The 15,574-nt window shown below is 42.4% G+C and overlaps 1 pseudogene; it reads right to left on the bottom strand.

Annotated features, from left to right (window-relative positions):
* Positions 1–3,849: 3,849 nt before the first annotated feature.
* Positions 3,850–5,538, bottom strand: LOC140203650 (probable G-protein coupled receptor 139; annotated as a pseudogene).
* Positions 5,539–15,574: the final 10,036 nt, after the last annotated feature.

The raw sequence follows: 15,574 nt of genomic DNA, 5'->3' as shown, positions 1-15,574 counted from the left end.
AAGCTGCTAGAGAACCACTGTCTCAGCAGTTAGCATTACAGAGAAGCCATTTTATTAGCCTTACCAATAACATAAAAGAAGATACCCCTTATACTTACTTACATCTTGTCTGTAGATAGGTGAGCAAAGATGCCCCCGATACCCCAAATTAGGCCTCACTAATGCAAACAACTTCAACAGAACATCCCATCTCCTGTATTCAATAAATTCATTTATGAAGATCAATGCGCCAAAAGCTTTCTTTACGACCCCATTTACCTGTGACGCGACAGTCAGTCAATATTAGGCCTCAAGATCTCATATCAGATTTGTTTTACAGCACACCTCAGTGCCTTAACGTTACCTGTGTAAGACCTACCCTTGTTGGTCTGACCGAAATGTAAAACCTCACACTTGTCTGCATTAAGTTCTATCTGCTATACTTCAGCGCCCATTTTTCCAGCTGGCCCATATCCTACTGAAAGCTGTAAAACCCTTCTTCGTTGTCCACGACACCCCAATCTTCGTGTCATCCGTAAATATGCTGATCCAGTTAACCACATTATTTTCCAATCACTGATATCAACGAGAAACCACAGCCGAGCTAGCACCGATCTCTGCAGACCTCCACTAGTCACAGGCCCGTGGTCTGGGAAGCAACCATCTCCTACCACTCTCTGGCTTCTCCCACCAAGCCAATATGCAATTTAATTTACTACCTCGCCGTTAATGCAGAACGAATTGACCTTCTTGATCAAGCATCCATTCAGGACCTTGTTAAATACGTTGCTAAAGTGCATTGACTACATTCACGGCCTTGCCTTTATCCACTTTCCCGGTAACTTCATCTAAATTGAGGACGGAGGACGGAGCTTAGGATGATGGCGCATAATAGAGACTCCTTTGCTTGCAGCTTCGGAAACAGCTCTATTTCTATCTTTAATATTTCTTTTATTTTTCCTTTTCAATTTTCTTTTTAAGGGCCTGACAAGGAGTTACTGGCTGACTTCGGTTATTTGTGGAAATGGGACAGGCTGTCGGGACTTCACGACCGACCGCTTTTCGATTTGCTAACGACGGGGCAACACTCACAACACGCTGGAAGACCTCAGCAGGTCGGGCAGCATCCGTGGAAATGAACAGTCAACGTTTCGGGCCGGAACACTTCGTCAGGACTGTTCATTTCCATGTATGCTGCCCGACCTGCAGAGTTTCTCCTGCGTTTTGTGAGTGTTGCTTTGACCCCAGCATCTGTAGATTATTTTGTGCTAAGGACGGGGCTGAAAGACTAGCGTGCTTTCAGGGTGCCGGATTTTCCTGGTTCTGGAGACGGGTGCATTGGACGCCAGTGCCACCGCTGCCTGATGTCTCCTGGGAATATATGGAAGATCGAAAGCAGCGAGCTGGCAGCTGGTAATGTGCCCAACCTCCAGAGCTCTTTGGGCACAGATCTCGGAAAAAGCGATGCAACAGACTCCTAGCACTGTAAATCGGCGAGTTGTTTTTGTAATGTTTCCCCTCTTGCTGTGAACGGGGACACCTCTTTTTCCGTTATTCGGGAAAGAGAGAGCCTGTGGTATGTCGAATTACTGGGTGAACGAGTAGTCCTTGGAGTACTGCAAGTCTGTATCTTTGTTGATGCTTTGCTGCACACTTGAGTGCTTGGCAGAGAGTGCAGATGATTTTTTTATTGGTAGTGGATCGTCGCTTTGCTGATGCTTCTGTTTGGGGGGGGAGAGTTGTTTCGCGTTCTAACCTTGAACTGTCATTCATCCTTTCGGGTACTCCTCTGTTTTTGTGGATGTTTGTGAAGAAAAAGAATTTCAGAATGTATATTGTATACATTTGGCTGACACTAAATGTACCTATTGAAACTGTTGAAAACTACTGAAATCTCTTTATGCTTGGTCAGACAAGACCTACCACGCACGATACCATGCGGACTATCCTGTATCGGCCCCTGTGTATCAAAATATTCATTTATCAGGTCCCGTAGAATACCTGCCAATAGCTTACCCACTACTGATGTCAGGATCGCTGGCCTGTCATTTTCAAATGTACTTATTTTTAGAGTCTTGCTTGAGCAGTAGATAACATTAGCCATCCCCCAGCCCTCATTTCACTCAGGATGATTTAAATATCTCTGCTAGGGCTCCGGCAATTTCTATACATGCCTCCGCCTTTAATCCCTTCTTCTCCGTCGCGTCTAAACTAGCGGAACCTTGGAATAGTGAGCTGCTAATGTGGCCCTCCTGCAACCAAGGAGAGTCCTGCATCAGAGCAATCAATATACGATGTAAGAGGAAGTTTGAACACCCATAATAAACCAATTAATGCATAGAAATGACTTCCAAACTCCATACAGATAGCAGTAAAGTTCAGGATTGACCTTAGGTCGCTGGCGATTAGCGACAGCAGTTCGACTTGCTGCGGAAAGGTAACGCACTATAGTCGTGGAGTGGACTAGCGGCCCAAATAAATCTCTGATCCTATTTTGTATGTTTATCAGTGTGCAAATATAATATATACCTGTTGAATTATTGACGTTTTAAATTCCATGTCATGTCACGCGGAAATGTTCCATATTGAAATAATATTTTGCAGTGTTTTATACAACGTCCCCAATTTCTAATATTTTAGATAAATATATCTGTGCAGCTATCCGCATCAACTTTTCCCATGAATACAACATAACATTCCAGCGCTACACCACGACTGCATTCCCCAAGCTGCTCGATTAGTTGCAGAAGATTTGACTCGTACCAACAAATACTGTTAGTACGAGACAAAACTTCTGCTCCAACGAGCTATTTGACTGAACGGCCAATCGCAGGAGTGATTTGTAGTCTGAGGCAGCACTTGTTCCCTTCTCTCCGAAAGGATTTTTTTTTAACAGTCATGTTACAGTCCTTCGTGTATCGAATCGGATCGGTTCAGTGCCCAAGGCCTATTTTCTGTTTTTTCTTCAATGTTCAGTTTATATTCGCAGCATTATGTCGTGGATGGAACTTAAAGAACATGAGATTTTAACATTTAACTCGATTATCGTGTTTTTCGACTCACCCTACTTATTTAGTAATACAATTTTACCGTTTTATATGTCGTCGTGCTCCCATTATAATGTTACGTGCAAACAAGGTATATGATTTTTTCAATGAAATCAGCGCCATATGAAGAACAGTAATAACCTTAGTGCCAATATTTGTAGGACACCACTACACCAAATTATTCCTTTTGTGGCCTTGACTAGCAACCCATCACACAGTATTGTCCCGATTCTATATTTCTGTTTCCCTTCCAATAGATCTTGAGTGGAAAGAGATTAAGCATGTTCAGAAAGTCTGGTTAAACATCGCAGAGACACTCTCATAATCTCTTTGACTGTGGCGTAAAAGGAATTTTAATGAGATACAGCAAAGATATAGCAGCTTTCAACCAAAAGCAACAATGAGGTTTTGAAATCTAAAGGCTTCCAATTACGAGTTTTCATATTAATCTAAACTGATAATTATATGCACATAATTGACCATACCATTCGGTGCTACATATTGCACAGCTCGTAAACCCATAGCGCTACACTTTGCTCAGTTATTAGTTTACTTTAATCGCGTCCACACTGGCGTAATATCGAATGGGAGTAGCTTCCAATAGTTGAGAATACAACGAACAGACCTGTTCTTAAATAATGGTCAAATGATGATCACATTTGACCATTTCGTATGGATACATGATGTATCATTCCTTTTTCCAGTGTACGATAGAATGAAAGGGATGAAGTGAAATGCTGCAAACACCGAGCAACTGTGAGCTTGAAGGAACAAAAAGATACAGGATAGAAAGAATGAAGGATTATCACCAGAAATAACAATTTTAGTAAACCATTAACTTCCAGATTAAGCGGAACGGATATTTTGTCGCATCTTTTAACTCCTCTCTGAATTTCCTCTGAGTCCCTGCATAGATGCACGTGTTAGTGCAACAGCTCCAAAGCTGAAGCATATATCCACTTTCCTGCAGTATGAATCTAGGGTAGTTAAAATCCGATCCTGCAAAATAGATACTGTTTGTAAATCGCACATACAACAGATTTATAACATAAGTCAGCCACAAAAGGATAAAAGTCCCCGATCTGGACAACAATAAAACGATGGACTTCCTCCGGTTCTCTATTTCTGGGTCACCCTGTTCGGTTCCTTTGTTACGCACTTGTAACCTCCTCCGAGCTCTGTTGGCTGCTAGGATATGCCTGACTGTGAGACCGTTGAGCAGCAAGATCAGAACGAAGGGCAGACATGGGGTTAAAAATTTATCTAGCCAGTCAAATGCTGCCCATCCAAATGAAGTGTAAAATACGGATCTTATGCTGCAAAACCAGGCTACACCGTTTAGTACATACAAAGGTTCATACATAAAATAGCAGGGTACGTTTCTTAGCAAACTAAAAACACAGACGGTAACGATCACCACAACTGATGTTTTCTCGTTGCAATATTTGCTTTACAGTTTTACGCAACAAATGGCTAGGTATCGATCTAACGTGAAAGCGAGAGTCAACCAGACGGAGCTGTTCCTGGCGGCATACGTTATGACCGCTGTAACACTACAACCTGTAGTATGGGTCAAAAAACTTAGTTGGAAGTAAATACCACGAATGCGATTTAATATTACCGCAGAGATCACGACTAATAGATCAGCCACAGCCATGGACACCAGGTACCGAGTAATGCATCTAGATAGACCGCACCTTCCTCGGGAGAGAATCGCAATCGCCACTCAGTTAGCTGCAAGGCAAAGAAGACACAATTATCAAAGTGATAATAAAGTGGGCACGCCGTTGATCGAAATTGAGCATGGGTGTTGCGTTCTAGCTGTCTACGCAAGCCAAGGCAGAACTACATGGAGGGCAAGCTGGTGTTCATGCAGCAGATTCCCCCTCATCACGTCGCTGATCAATCTTAAGGAACTGCTGAGAATGGTTTGGCACCAGCAGCTTCACAGTAACTGCCAGCCTGTGTTCAACGCATCGGAGGACAGGCTTAGGTCATACAACTCTAGAATTTTCCTCGGGGTTTACTACCGAAACTGTCCATATGAGTGTGTATAGCTGCAAGGCTGCGGAGGTCTGTGATCAGACATTTCATTCTCATAGATGTGCAGCTAACCATCTGCCCGAAACGACCGGTTTTACGGCGCCAAAATCGTGTCTTTGTCCCTACTCCTGTCAGCAGAAACGGTTTTGCTGGGTAGTAGCTAAGCCGCAAGTGAAAGACAGGGGCTGGACTTGGTTGTCACCGGCTATTTGGGACACACGCTGTTCGGAGCATTTAATAGGTAGTGGGAGCTTTCCACACTACGTCGCCGGCTCTGATACTTCAATGAACTCACAAAGCGACAATGATAATACACGCAGATAAATTCTTCCTCGTAGAATTGATAAATCCCGTAAAACACGAAAGACTAATTTATAATCCTTGGGTAAACCAGTGTCTTACCTGGAACCGCAAACGCGGCGAAGATGGGATAGTATATTGCAAATAGTCCGGTGACTGGGTTGTGCATTTCAAAAAATGTGCAAAGGACGAAGGGACCAGTCCTATCTGTTGTAGCTGACGTTAAAATGATCTGTGGTGTATGTATATATATTAACTCCACTGAGACAAGTGATCGTGACAATGAGCTTGAGAAACAAATTAATGCAGTAATTTCCGCCGTCATCGAATATTGTCGTAATGTACAACTATACATAATTGTTAAACAATGCTTAAAATCCGTACTCGCGTAGTTTGAACACATTCTTCACAACCTAATTTCATAGTGATGACTTCATCCAAATTCGAGAAAATAATATTTCCTTCTGACTAAGATGATTTGTGGCAGTGTCCAGTAGCTGGCGAATCATGATGGATCTTTGTGTACAGGATTTCTGGTTGTTGTGTGCGAAAATATATTAACATGTTTCTCAGGTCGTGAAAATATCAGCCTCTAGCAGGGACTATTCGCAAAGATACAGCATAATTCCAGAATTTCTATCTGGTTAATCCCAGAAGAATTTCAACATTTCATTAAAATCAGAGGATATGTGAACTTCCATCCTTAATGACGAATCTACTTCAACTGGGTGTCAATCTTCTCTCTGGTACGATTTGTTTATGTCCGAATTTGGTAATAAGTCCCAGCGTTATATAAAATCGATGAGAAGGAAAAGAAAATCTTCAGATGCCGGAAATCCAAGTACCACACACAAAATACTGGAGGAACTCAGCAGGCCAGGTAGCTTCAATGGAAAAGAATAAACAGTCGACGTTTTTGGCCGAGATTAGAATAGGAATAGGCTCATAAACGGTCCTGATAAAAAGTCTCGAACCGAAAAGTCGACTGCTTACTATTTTCTAATGATGTTGCCTAGACTGCTGAGTTCCTCCAGCATTTTGCGGGTCTTGTTAAAATCAATGCAGGCTACATTTAGAGACAGTTAAATAACTTTATTGTGATGCCATACGTACTTGGTTTGGCATAGGTCAGCGATTCAAACGTAACATCAAACATCTGGGCATCTTTTAGTTTCGCACATCACGTTTAAAATGCATATTTGATAACTAATCTAAACATAATATCCGCTATTATACCGACATTTGACTACCCCTAATGACCATGATTGTATTGGGCGTAATAACCTGTCTCCATGCTCTATGAATCCTGGACTGCCCTTGATAACAATATAATATTTGACTAAGTATGCCATCAAGTTGCACAGCCCACCAGAAGCCAATAAGAAACAAGAGGGAGAAATCTGACAGGTGCGAGTTGAAAGACCAGCTGATTAGAATTCTGAACCGGCATGCATCAGTGAGGAATGGAAAACGTAATTGTAGAAAATTCAGGAAGACCACTCTCAGTCTAGAGAAGCAATACCTTATTTTTCATCTGGGTTGTCTCCAGCCTCATGATATATACATCGATTTCTCCAAAGTCTGGTAATTTCCCCCACCCCCTCTTTCTTTTTTCAGTTCCCCACTCTGGCCCCCATCTTACGTCTTTTCATCTCCTCACCTGCCTATCACTTCACTGCCCCACCACCAGCCCCTGCCCCTCCTGTGGAAGTTTTAAGAATCAGAAATAAAACATGGTCCTTGAGTAATATAAAGAAATCACTAAAGAAGTGAAACGGGGATTGAGGAGGCCAACAGTAGCTGTGAAATATCCGAGGTGAACAGGATTAAGGAAATTGCCAAGGAATGTTGGGCTTACAGTACATTATAACTTGAGGTCAGGACTACTCAGTGACAAGGGCAGGTCTAAATGCAAGCCTGGAAATCAGAGGAAGTGTGGTGAGGGGCAGATAAAATGCGTATTTTGCATCACGGCTCAACAAGGAGAAGGACTTCGAGGACAGTGAAATAAGTGTTTTGCCTATTGCCTGTGACTGGGGCCGGGATCGAAGCGCTCGGCAGAGATGGTGCTCGGTGCTCGGTGTCGGAGAGCTGGTCGGAGGCTCGGAGTTTTCAGACGGACTCAGAGTCGGACTGTGGTCGGATGCTTCCGGTATGCTGCATCGGCAAGTTGGCAGCGCTGGTGATTCACCGTCTGCGTGAAATGATGGGATTCTGACAGACTTTGAGACTTTTACCGTGTCATAGGCTGTTCTTATCGAATTGCGGTATTGCTTTGCACTGTTGTAACTATGTGTTACAATCATGTGCTTTTCGTTAGTTTTTAAGTCGGTTTGTCATGTGTTTCTGTGATATCATTTTGGAAAAACATTGTATCATTTCCTAATGCATGCATTACTAAATGACAATAAAAGAGGACTGCGTGTACTCATAATCCAATCTAATCTATCCTCCACAGGTCTATTGTGTTTCACTGGATCCCAATCCAGGAAGTTTGGTATCTGATCCAAGCTCCTTTTTTTCTCGACCAGTGTTACAATATCCCTTGCCATCCAGGGTTCCATTTCCCATCAGCTTTATATTTTACTTTATCATGGACATCTATTCCTTGCTATCTAGCGTTTAAAAACATACCACTTACCAGAGGTCCCTGTGACTGGAAACAGCTTAATCTGATTACATTTTTCCAGCTCCTGTCCAATAGCATCAAAATTCACCTTCCCCAATTCATAACTTAAATATAGAAAAGAGATCTCTCCTTTTCATTAAGTATTTTAACAATGACAGAGCTATGATCACTAGCTTCAAACTGCCCTCCTACTGTGAATTTAGTTACTTGCTCTTCCTTATTTTCAAGGAGTAGATCAATGTTGGCTGCCTCACAGTTACGTCTCTTTTTATACTGCCTGAATGAATGAATGAATGAATTTACTTAAGTCTTACATCCATCCCACAACCTGAAGGAGTAAAAATCTTTGCGTTATAACTCCGTCGCAACGCACAGACGTGTAAATTTTATCCCTATCTGTAAAACCATCTCTCATTGCTCCCCATCTGTACTTCTCTTCGACGGGAGTTCAGTGACACCATCTCTCACTGCTCCCCATCTGAAATTTCTTCCACTCTTCAACTTTTCGGAGTCCTGACGAAGGATCTTGGCCCAAAAAGTCGACTGTACCTCTTCCTAGAGATGCTGCCTGGCCTGCTGCGTTCACCAGCAACTTTTATGTGTGTTGATGTAAATTTTATAATGGCTTATAGAAAGATGATGTCCCGTGGCCTTTTCGTCCTGGCTTTAATGCGGTGGTACCGTTTGCCAGGCAGAAGCAGCTGATAAAATAATATGGTTGTGGTGACTGGTGTCTCCGATGATCATCCAGGCATTTTCTATGCGCCTGCCGCTGTAAATGTCGTCAACGTAGGGAAGTGCAAGTTCACAGATTCGCTGGGATGTCCGTACCACTCTTTGTAGCGCCCACTAGACGAGGTTGTTGCAGTTCCCGTACCAGGTGGTGATAGAGCCAGTCAGGATGCTCTAAATGCTGCCCCTGTAGAAGGTCTTGAGGATTTGGGGGCTCATACCGTAGGAAACATTTTTAAACACATTAAATAATTTCCACTCCATCTAGACATTTATGACAATGGCAACCCCAGTCAATCCTAGAAATCAACTATGGTGAGAACTCTACTAGTCTTATAATTCTCCCCATCTCCCAGAAGTTGTATTCCTCAAATTCCTGAGGACTTTTTCTGACCCTATGGTACAATGCAAATGAAGTAACCATCCCCTTCTTGTTTCTCAGATCCATCCAGAAATCCTCACCAGATTATCTTTCAATAATATCATCTCTAATTACTAGTATGATGTTCCCCTTAATAAAAAAACACAACATCACCTCCTTCTTTCTCCACATCTCTAAATTTCTTCTAGCACCCTTATCGTGCAAGATTTAGCTGCTGCTCCTAACCATCCCTTAGCCATGCAGCTCTCTATGTCCTAAATTAACCTATCTTTCGCATATAAAATATTTTAGACAAAAATATAGATGGACTGATTAGGAAATTTCACACATGACAGAAAACTATTGGAGTAGTGGATTATGAATAGGATTGTTGAAGGATTCAACAGGATATACTGTAGATCAGAAGGAGATACCGGTAGAGGAATAATAGGTAAAGTTCACTCCGGACAAATGTGAGTTGCTTTCCTTTGGTAAGTCAAACATCTAAGGAAATATTACTGTTAATGTCTGAGTCCTTTGCGGCATTTAAATACAGGTGGATCATGGGGAACATGTCCATTGCTCCCTATGTAAAGACTGGATATGGCATGCTTGACTTCACGGGTTAGGGCACTAAGTACAAAAGCAGGACAGTTACACAGCTTTGTAAAGACCACTTTCGGTGCATTGTTTGATGTTCGAGATGTTGTGTTGCAGGAATGAAATAGAATTATTATAGTGCTAGAATAAGAGGTTCACAATGATAATGCATAAACTGGAGAGTATTTGATATCACGGAAAGATGGGCAACGATAGGATTTAAGTACACCACTGATAATTTTATAAAATTCTTCAGGTCATCTTTCAGCTCCTTTATTCCAGGGAAAAACGTCCCAGCTTATTCAGCCTCTCCTTATAAATTAAGTCTTCCAGTTCTGGCAACTATATTGTGAGTCTTTATTGCTACTTCATCTCTAGTTTAACCACATCTTTTCTCATAGTATAGCAATGAGAAATTCACACAATATTTCAGATATAGTCCCACAAACCTCTTGCGCAGCTGAAACATTCCTTCCCATCTGTTGTATTGAATGCACCATTTGATGAAAGTCAACATGCTGTATGCCTTATTCACTACCATTTTCGTACATCATAAGAACATAATACATAGGAGCAGCAGGAGCCATTCGTAATGACCTTTCAAAGTCATTGGACTCTGGCAAAGTGCCAGAGGACTGTGAAATTGCAAATGTCACTCCACTCCGACAGAAATGAGGAACGCAGCAGGAGGGAAACTATAGACCAGTTAGCCTGAGGCATCTGAAGACGCATGACAAGATAGGACAACATCAGCATGGTTTTTCTCAAAGGAAAATCTTGACCGGCACGCCTGTTGGAGCTCTTTGAGGAGATTAAAGGTAGGCTAGATAAAGGGGATACAGTGGATGTTGTACATTTGGACTTTCAGAAGGCCTCTGACAACGTGCCACACATGAGTCTGCTTACTAAGTTAAGAACTCATGGTGTTACAGGAAAGTTACTGGAACACCTTAAAGGTTAACGTGCACGTGGAGTCGGTGGTACCGAAGGCAAATGCAATGTTAGCATTCATTTCAAGAGGTCTAGAACATAAGAGCAGGGATGTGACGCTATTTTTGTTTTTGTTCGTCTGTCGTCGACGATGATAAGGACCTTGTCACCATTATGATGGTGTCGAGACTAGCGCGTGATAAGTCAGGGAGAGTTGAGCAGCGTGAGCCTCACTCTCTCTCTTGCCAATTCCCATCTAGATCCAGTGACAAGACTGAGTCGAGACGGCTGGAGATGGGACTAGGCGCAGTGGATGACCAGGAAGTCTTCTGTGTCTTGTCCTGCTCTACATGTTCCACGACGCTTGCGGAGACCGCCTTCATGACCGTTGGACCTTCCATTAGTCTCAACCACTCAGTTCGCCGGAGTCTGTCTTCACATGCTAACGCTTTATAAGTCATTGGCGAGCCCTCACCTTGAGTTTTGTGACCAGTTGAGGATACCTCATCTAAGACAAGATATGCTGGCATTGGAGAAGATTCAGAGGAGGTTTACAAGTATGATTCAGGGAATTAAAGACTTAGTGAGTCCACACCAAAAGGAAACAGCTTCAGGTTAGAGATGTGTCCATTTAAAAGAGAGATGCAGAGAAATTTCTTTACCCAGAGGGTGAAGAACTTATCGAGTTCGTTACCAGAGGGAGCTGTGGACGCCATGTCGCTGGGTGTATTTAAGGCAGAGCTTGAGAGTGTAAAAAGGATCAGCAATGATTGAATTGTGGAGCAGGCTCGATAAGCCAGAATGGCCTAATTCTACTCTTATGTTTTATAATCCTTTAGGAACATGCAAGTTTATATTTCATACAGTATGTGGTGGTATCTGGAATGAGCTGCCGTTATAAGTAGTTGAAGCAAAAATGATAGAAATGTTTATGAAGCTGTCAGTGGGCACACGAATGAGCAGAGAATATGATGATTTGCATATTATGTAGGCAGAAGGGATTCGTTTAGTCGGACATCCAATGACTAACTAGCTTGGCACAACATTATACGATGAAGAGTGTCTTCCTATTCTATGTTGTATTTATATGTTACTCCCACTACTGATTCAAACCTCATCCTCAAGGAAACTAAGATTAATTTAATCTACTTTCTTCATTTATTGTAAAAGCTCTTATTGACCATCTTTATGTTACTTATGAGTTTACTTTAATGGATTTCTCTCCTTAGAGTTTAGAAATAGAAGATTTGGTAATCTTTTGCAAGGTTCTTACAATGTAATTCACTGACTACTATTAATATTTGCAATATTGCATGCTATTACTTTTAATTTCATCCTATCCATCACTTCCGTTATTAGGCATATTGAATGCATCCTACTTTAATCTTTTCTTTCTCATTGGAATACACCGCTGTTCAGATTTTACAGAATGTCTACTACAACTTTGTCTACCAAAATTATATAATGTTTTTTTCTGTAATATATTTTGACATTAGCTAACTCTTGTTTCCTTAAGGTTCTCATTACTTGTGGGGAGGGGGCTTTGGTAGAGTGGACACTAAGGCTTAGTATCTTTGCAGTGATACAGTATACAGTGATACAGTGATTTTCACCAGGAGATGGAGTAAAGGTGCAATACTTGCAACTTAAAACCAGTCAATTTGTGCAGATGGGGTTTGTCACCCATGGTTGTCTGCTCATCGAGGAGCAGCAAAACTCTAATTTCAAACCTCTGCTCTCTTGTATCTATATCGACTCATGTGGAAGGTTTCTGGAGTAAACCCGAGGAACATTTCCAGTGCTAGAATTGATGAATAGCGATAAGAAGTACTAATTTAGGATCTTCAACATATACCCATGAATCTAAACTTAATTTAACTCCTCAGACCATGACGGAATTATTCGTTCGTTAGCTATGATCTTGCTTTTAATCGATCACGTTTCTTTGAAATGCAGCGAAATGCAACGAGACTCGGCCGTGTTCCCTTTGGAAGATATGGTCAGTTAGGTACAGAAAAGTACAGCACAGAAACTGGCTCAACGGCCCATTTAGTCCAGGCTGAGCAATTTAAACTGTCTACTCTCATCTTCCTCCATATCCCTAGCATCCATGTACCTTTCCGATCTTACCTTAAGTGGTGAAATCTAGCGCGCATGCACCACGTGCGCTGGTACCTCGTTGTACACTCTCATGGCCATCTAACTGAAAAGATTTCCCCTGATGTTCCGTTAAACTTTTCACCTTTCACCCTTAACATCGATTTGCAATACAACCTAACTAGAGTGGGAAAAAAGCCTGCTTGTTTTTACCCAAAATACACCCCTTATAATTGTGTACATCTCTAGGAAGTCCCCCCTCAATCTCCGTTGTTCCAAGACATAATGTCCTAAAGTATTCAAACCCTCCTTATAACTCAGGTCCTCCAGCCCCGTCAAAATCCTTGTGAATTTTCTCTATACTCCTTGAACCTTACTTGCACCGTTTCTATAGTTAGGCGACAAAAAATTAGATTAGATTAGATTAGATTAGATTATGAGGACACACAGTCCTCTTTTATTGCAATTTAGTAATGCATGCGTTAAGAAATGATACAATGTTTCTCCAGAATGATATCACAGAAACACATGACAAACCGACAGAAAACTAACAAAAACCACATAGCTATAACATATAATTACAATGGTGCAAAGCAATACCATAATTTGATAAAGAACAGACCATGGGCGCGGTAATAAGTCTCAAAGTCTCTCGAAAGTCCCATCATCTCACGCAGACGGTGAAACTCCAGTGCCACAAACTTGCCGATGCAGCATCCTGGAAGCATCCGACCACAGTCCGACTCCGAGTCCGTCCGAGAACTCCGAGCTTCCGACCAGCTTTCCGACACCAAGCACCGAGCACCATCTCTGCCGAGCACTTCGAACCCGGCCCCGGCAACAGGGAAAACCGAAGATTTGGGGCCTTCCCCTCAGGAGATTCTCGATCGCACAGTAGCAGTGGCAGCGAAGCGGGCATTTCAGAAGTTTCTCCAGGTGTTCCTCCGTGCTTCTCACGGCTGTCTCCATCAAATCAGGATTGTGCACGGCATCCTAGTTAACACGTATGATATCATTCGCAACGGCCGCGCGTGCTGTGTCGCGCTGCCAACTTCTCCTCCTTCCTATCGCGTAATGCACGCGATACTCCAATTTAGTCCTCACCAATGCCTTGCATAACTTCAACAAATCACCCCACCTCCTGTACTCAATGCATTGATTTATGAGGGCAATGTGCCAATGGCTTTCTTTACAACCCTATCTACCCGGGACGCGACTTTCAGTGAATAATGGATCCGTATCCATTTTTTCTACTGCACACCTCAGTGCCCCGCCGTTACCATAGAAACCATAGAAAAACTACAGCACAGAAACAGGCCTTTTGGCCCTTCTTGGCTGTGCCGAACCATTTTCTGCCTAGTCCCACTGACCTGCACAAGGACCATATCCCTCGATACACCTCCCATCCATGTATCTGTCCAATTTATTCTTAAATGTTAAAAAAAAATCCTGCATTTACCACCTCGTCTGGCAGCTCATTCCATACTCCCTCCACTCCCTTTGTGAAGAAGCCCCTCCTAAAATTCCCTTTAAACTCCCCCCCTCCTCACCCATAACCCATGTCCTCTGTTTTTTTTCTCCCCTTGCCTCAGGGGAAAAAGCCTGCTTGCGTTCACTCTATCTATACCCATCATAATTTTATATACCTCAATCAAATCTCCCCTCATTCTTCTACGCTCCAGGGAATAAAGTCCTAACCTATTCAACCTTTCTCTGTAACTGAGTTTCTCAAGTCCTGGCAACATCCTTGTAGACCTTCTCTGCACTCTTTCAACATTATTTATATCCTTCCTGTAATTTGGTGACCAAAACTGAACACAATACTCCGGATTCGTCCTCACCAATGCCTTATACAACCTCATCATAACATTCCAGCTCTTATACTCAATACTTCGATTAATAAAGGCCAATGTACCAAAAGCTCTCTTTACGACCCTATCTACCTGTGACGCCACTTTTAGGGAATTTTGTATCTGTATTCCCAGATCCCTCTGTTCCACTGCACTCCTCAGTGCCTTACCATTAACCCTGTATGTTCTACATTGGTTTGTCCTTCCAAAGTGTAATACCTCACACTTGTCTGTATTAAGCTCCATCTGCCATTTTTCAGCCCATTCTTCCAGCTGGTCCAAGTCCTTCTGCAGGCTCTGAAAACCTTCCTCACTGTCTACTACACCTCCAATCTTTTTATCATCAGCAAATTTGCTGATCCAATTTACCACATTATCATCCAGATCATTGATATAGATGACAAATAACAATGGACCCAGCACTGATCCCTGTGGCACACCACTAGTCACAGGCCTCCACTCGGAGAAGCAATTTTCTACTACCACTCTTTGGCTTCTTCCATTGAGCCAATGTCTAATCCAATTTACCACCTCTCCATGTATACTTAGCGACTGAATTTTCCTAACTAACCTCCCATGCGGAACCTTGTCAAAGGTCTTACTGAAGTCTATGTAGACAATATCCACTGCCTTCCCTTCATCCACTTTCCTGGTAACCTTCTCGAAAAACTCCAACAGATTGGTCAAACATGACCTACCATGCACAAAGCCATGTTGACTCTCCCTAATAAGTCCCTGACTATCCAAATGCTTGTAGATTCTGTCTCTTAGTACTCCCTCCAATAACTTACCGGTCTATAATTTCCCGGATTACTTTTCGATCCTTTTTTAAACAACGGAACAACATGAGTCACTCTCCAATCCTCCAGCACCTCTTCTGTAGACAGCGACATTTTAAATATTTCTGCCAGGGCTCCTGCAATTTCAATACTAGTCTCCTTCAAGGTCCGAGGGAACACCCTATCAGGTCCTGGGGATTTATCCAGTTTAATTTTCCTCAAGACAG

The sequence above is a fragment of the Mobula birostris genome, chromosome 10 (assembly GCF_030028105.1).
Source record: "Mobula birostris isolate sMobBir1 chromosome 10, sMobBir1.hap1, whole genome shotgun sequence".
Lineage (NCBI taxonomy): Eukaryota > Metazoa > Chordata > Chondrichthyes > Myliobatiformes > Myliobatidae > Mobula > Mobula birostris.
This window is presented reverse-complemented; position numbering and strand designations above follow the sequence as displayed.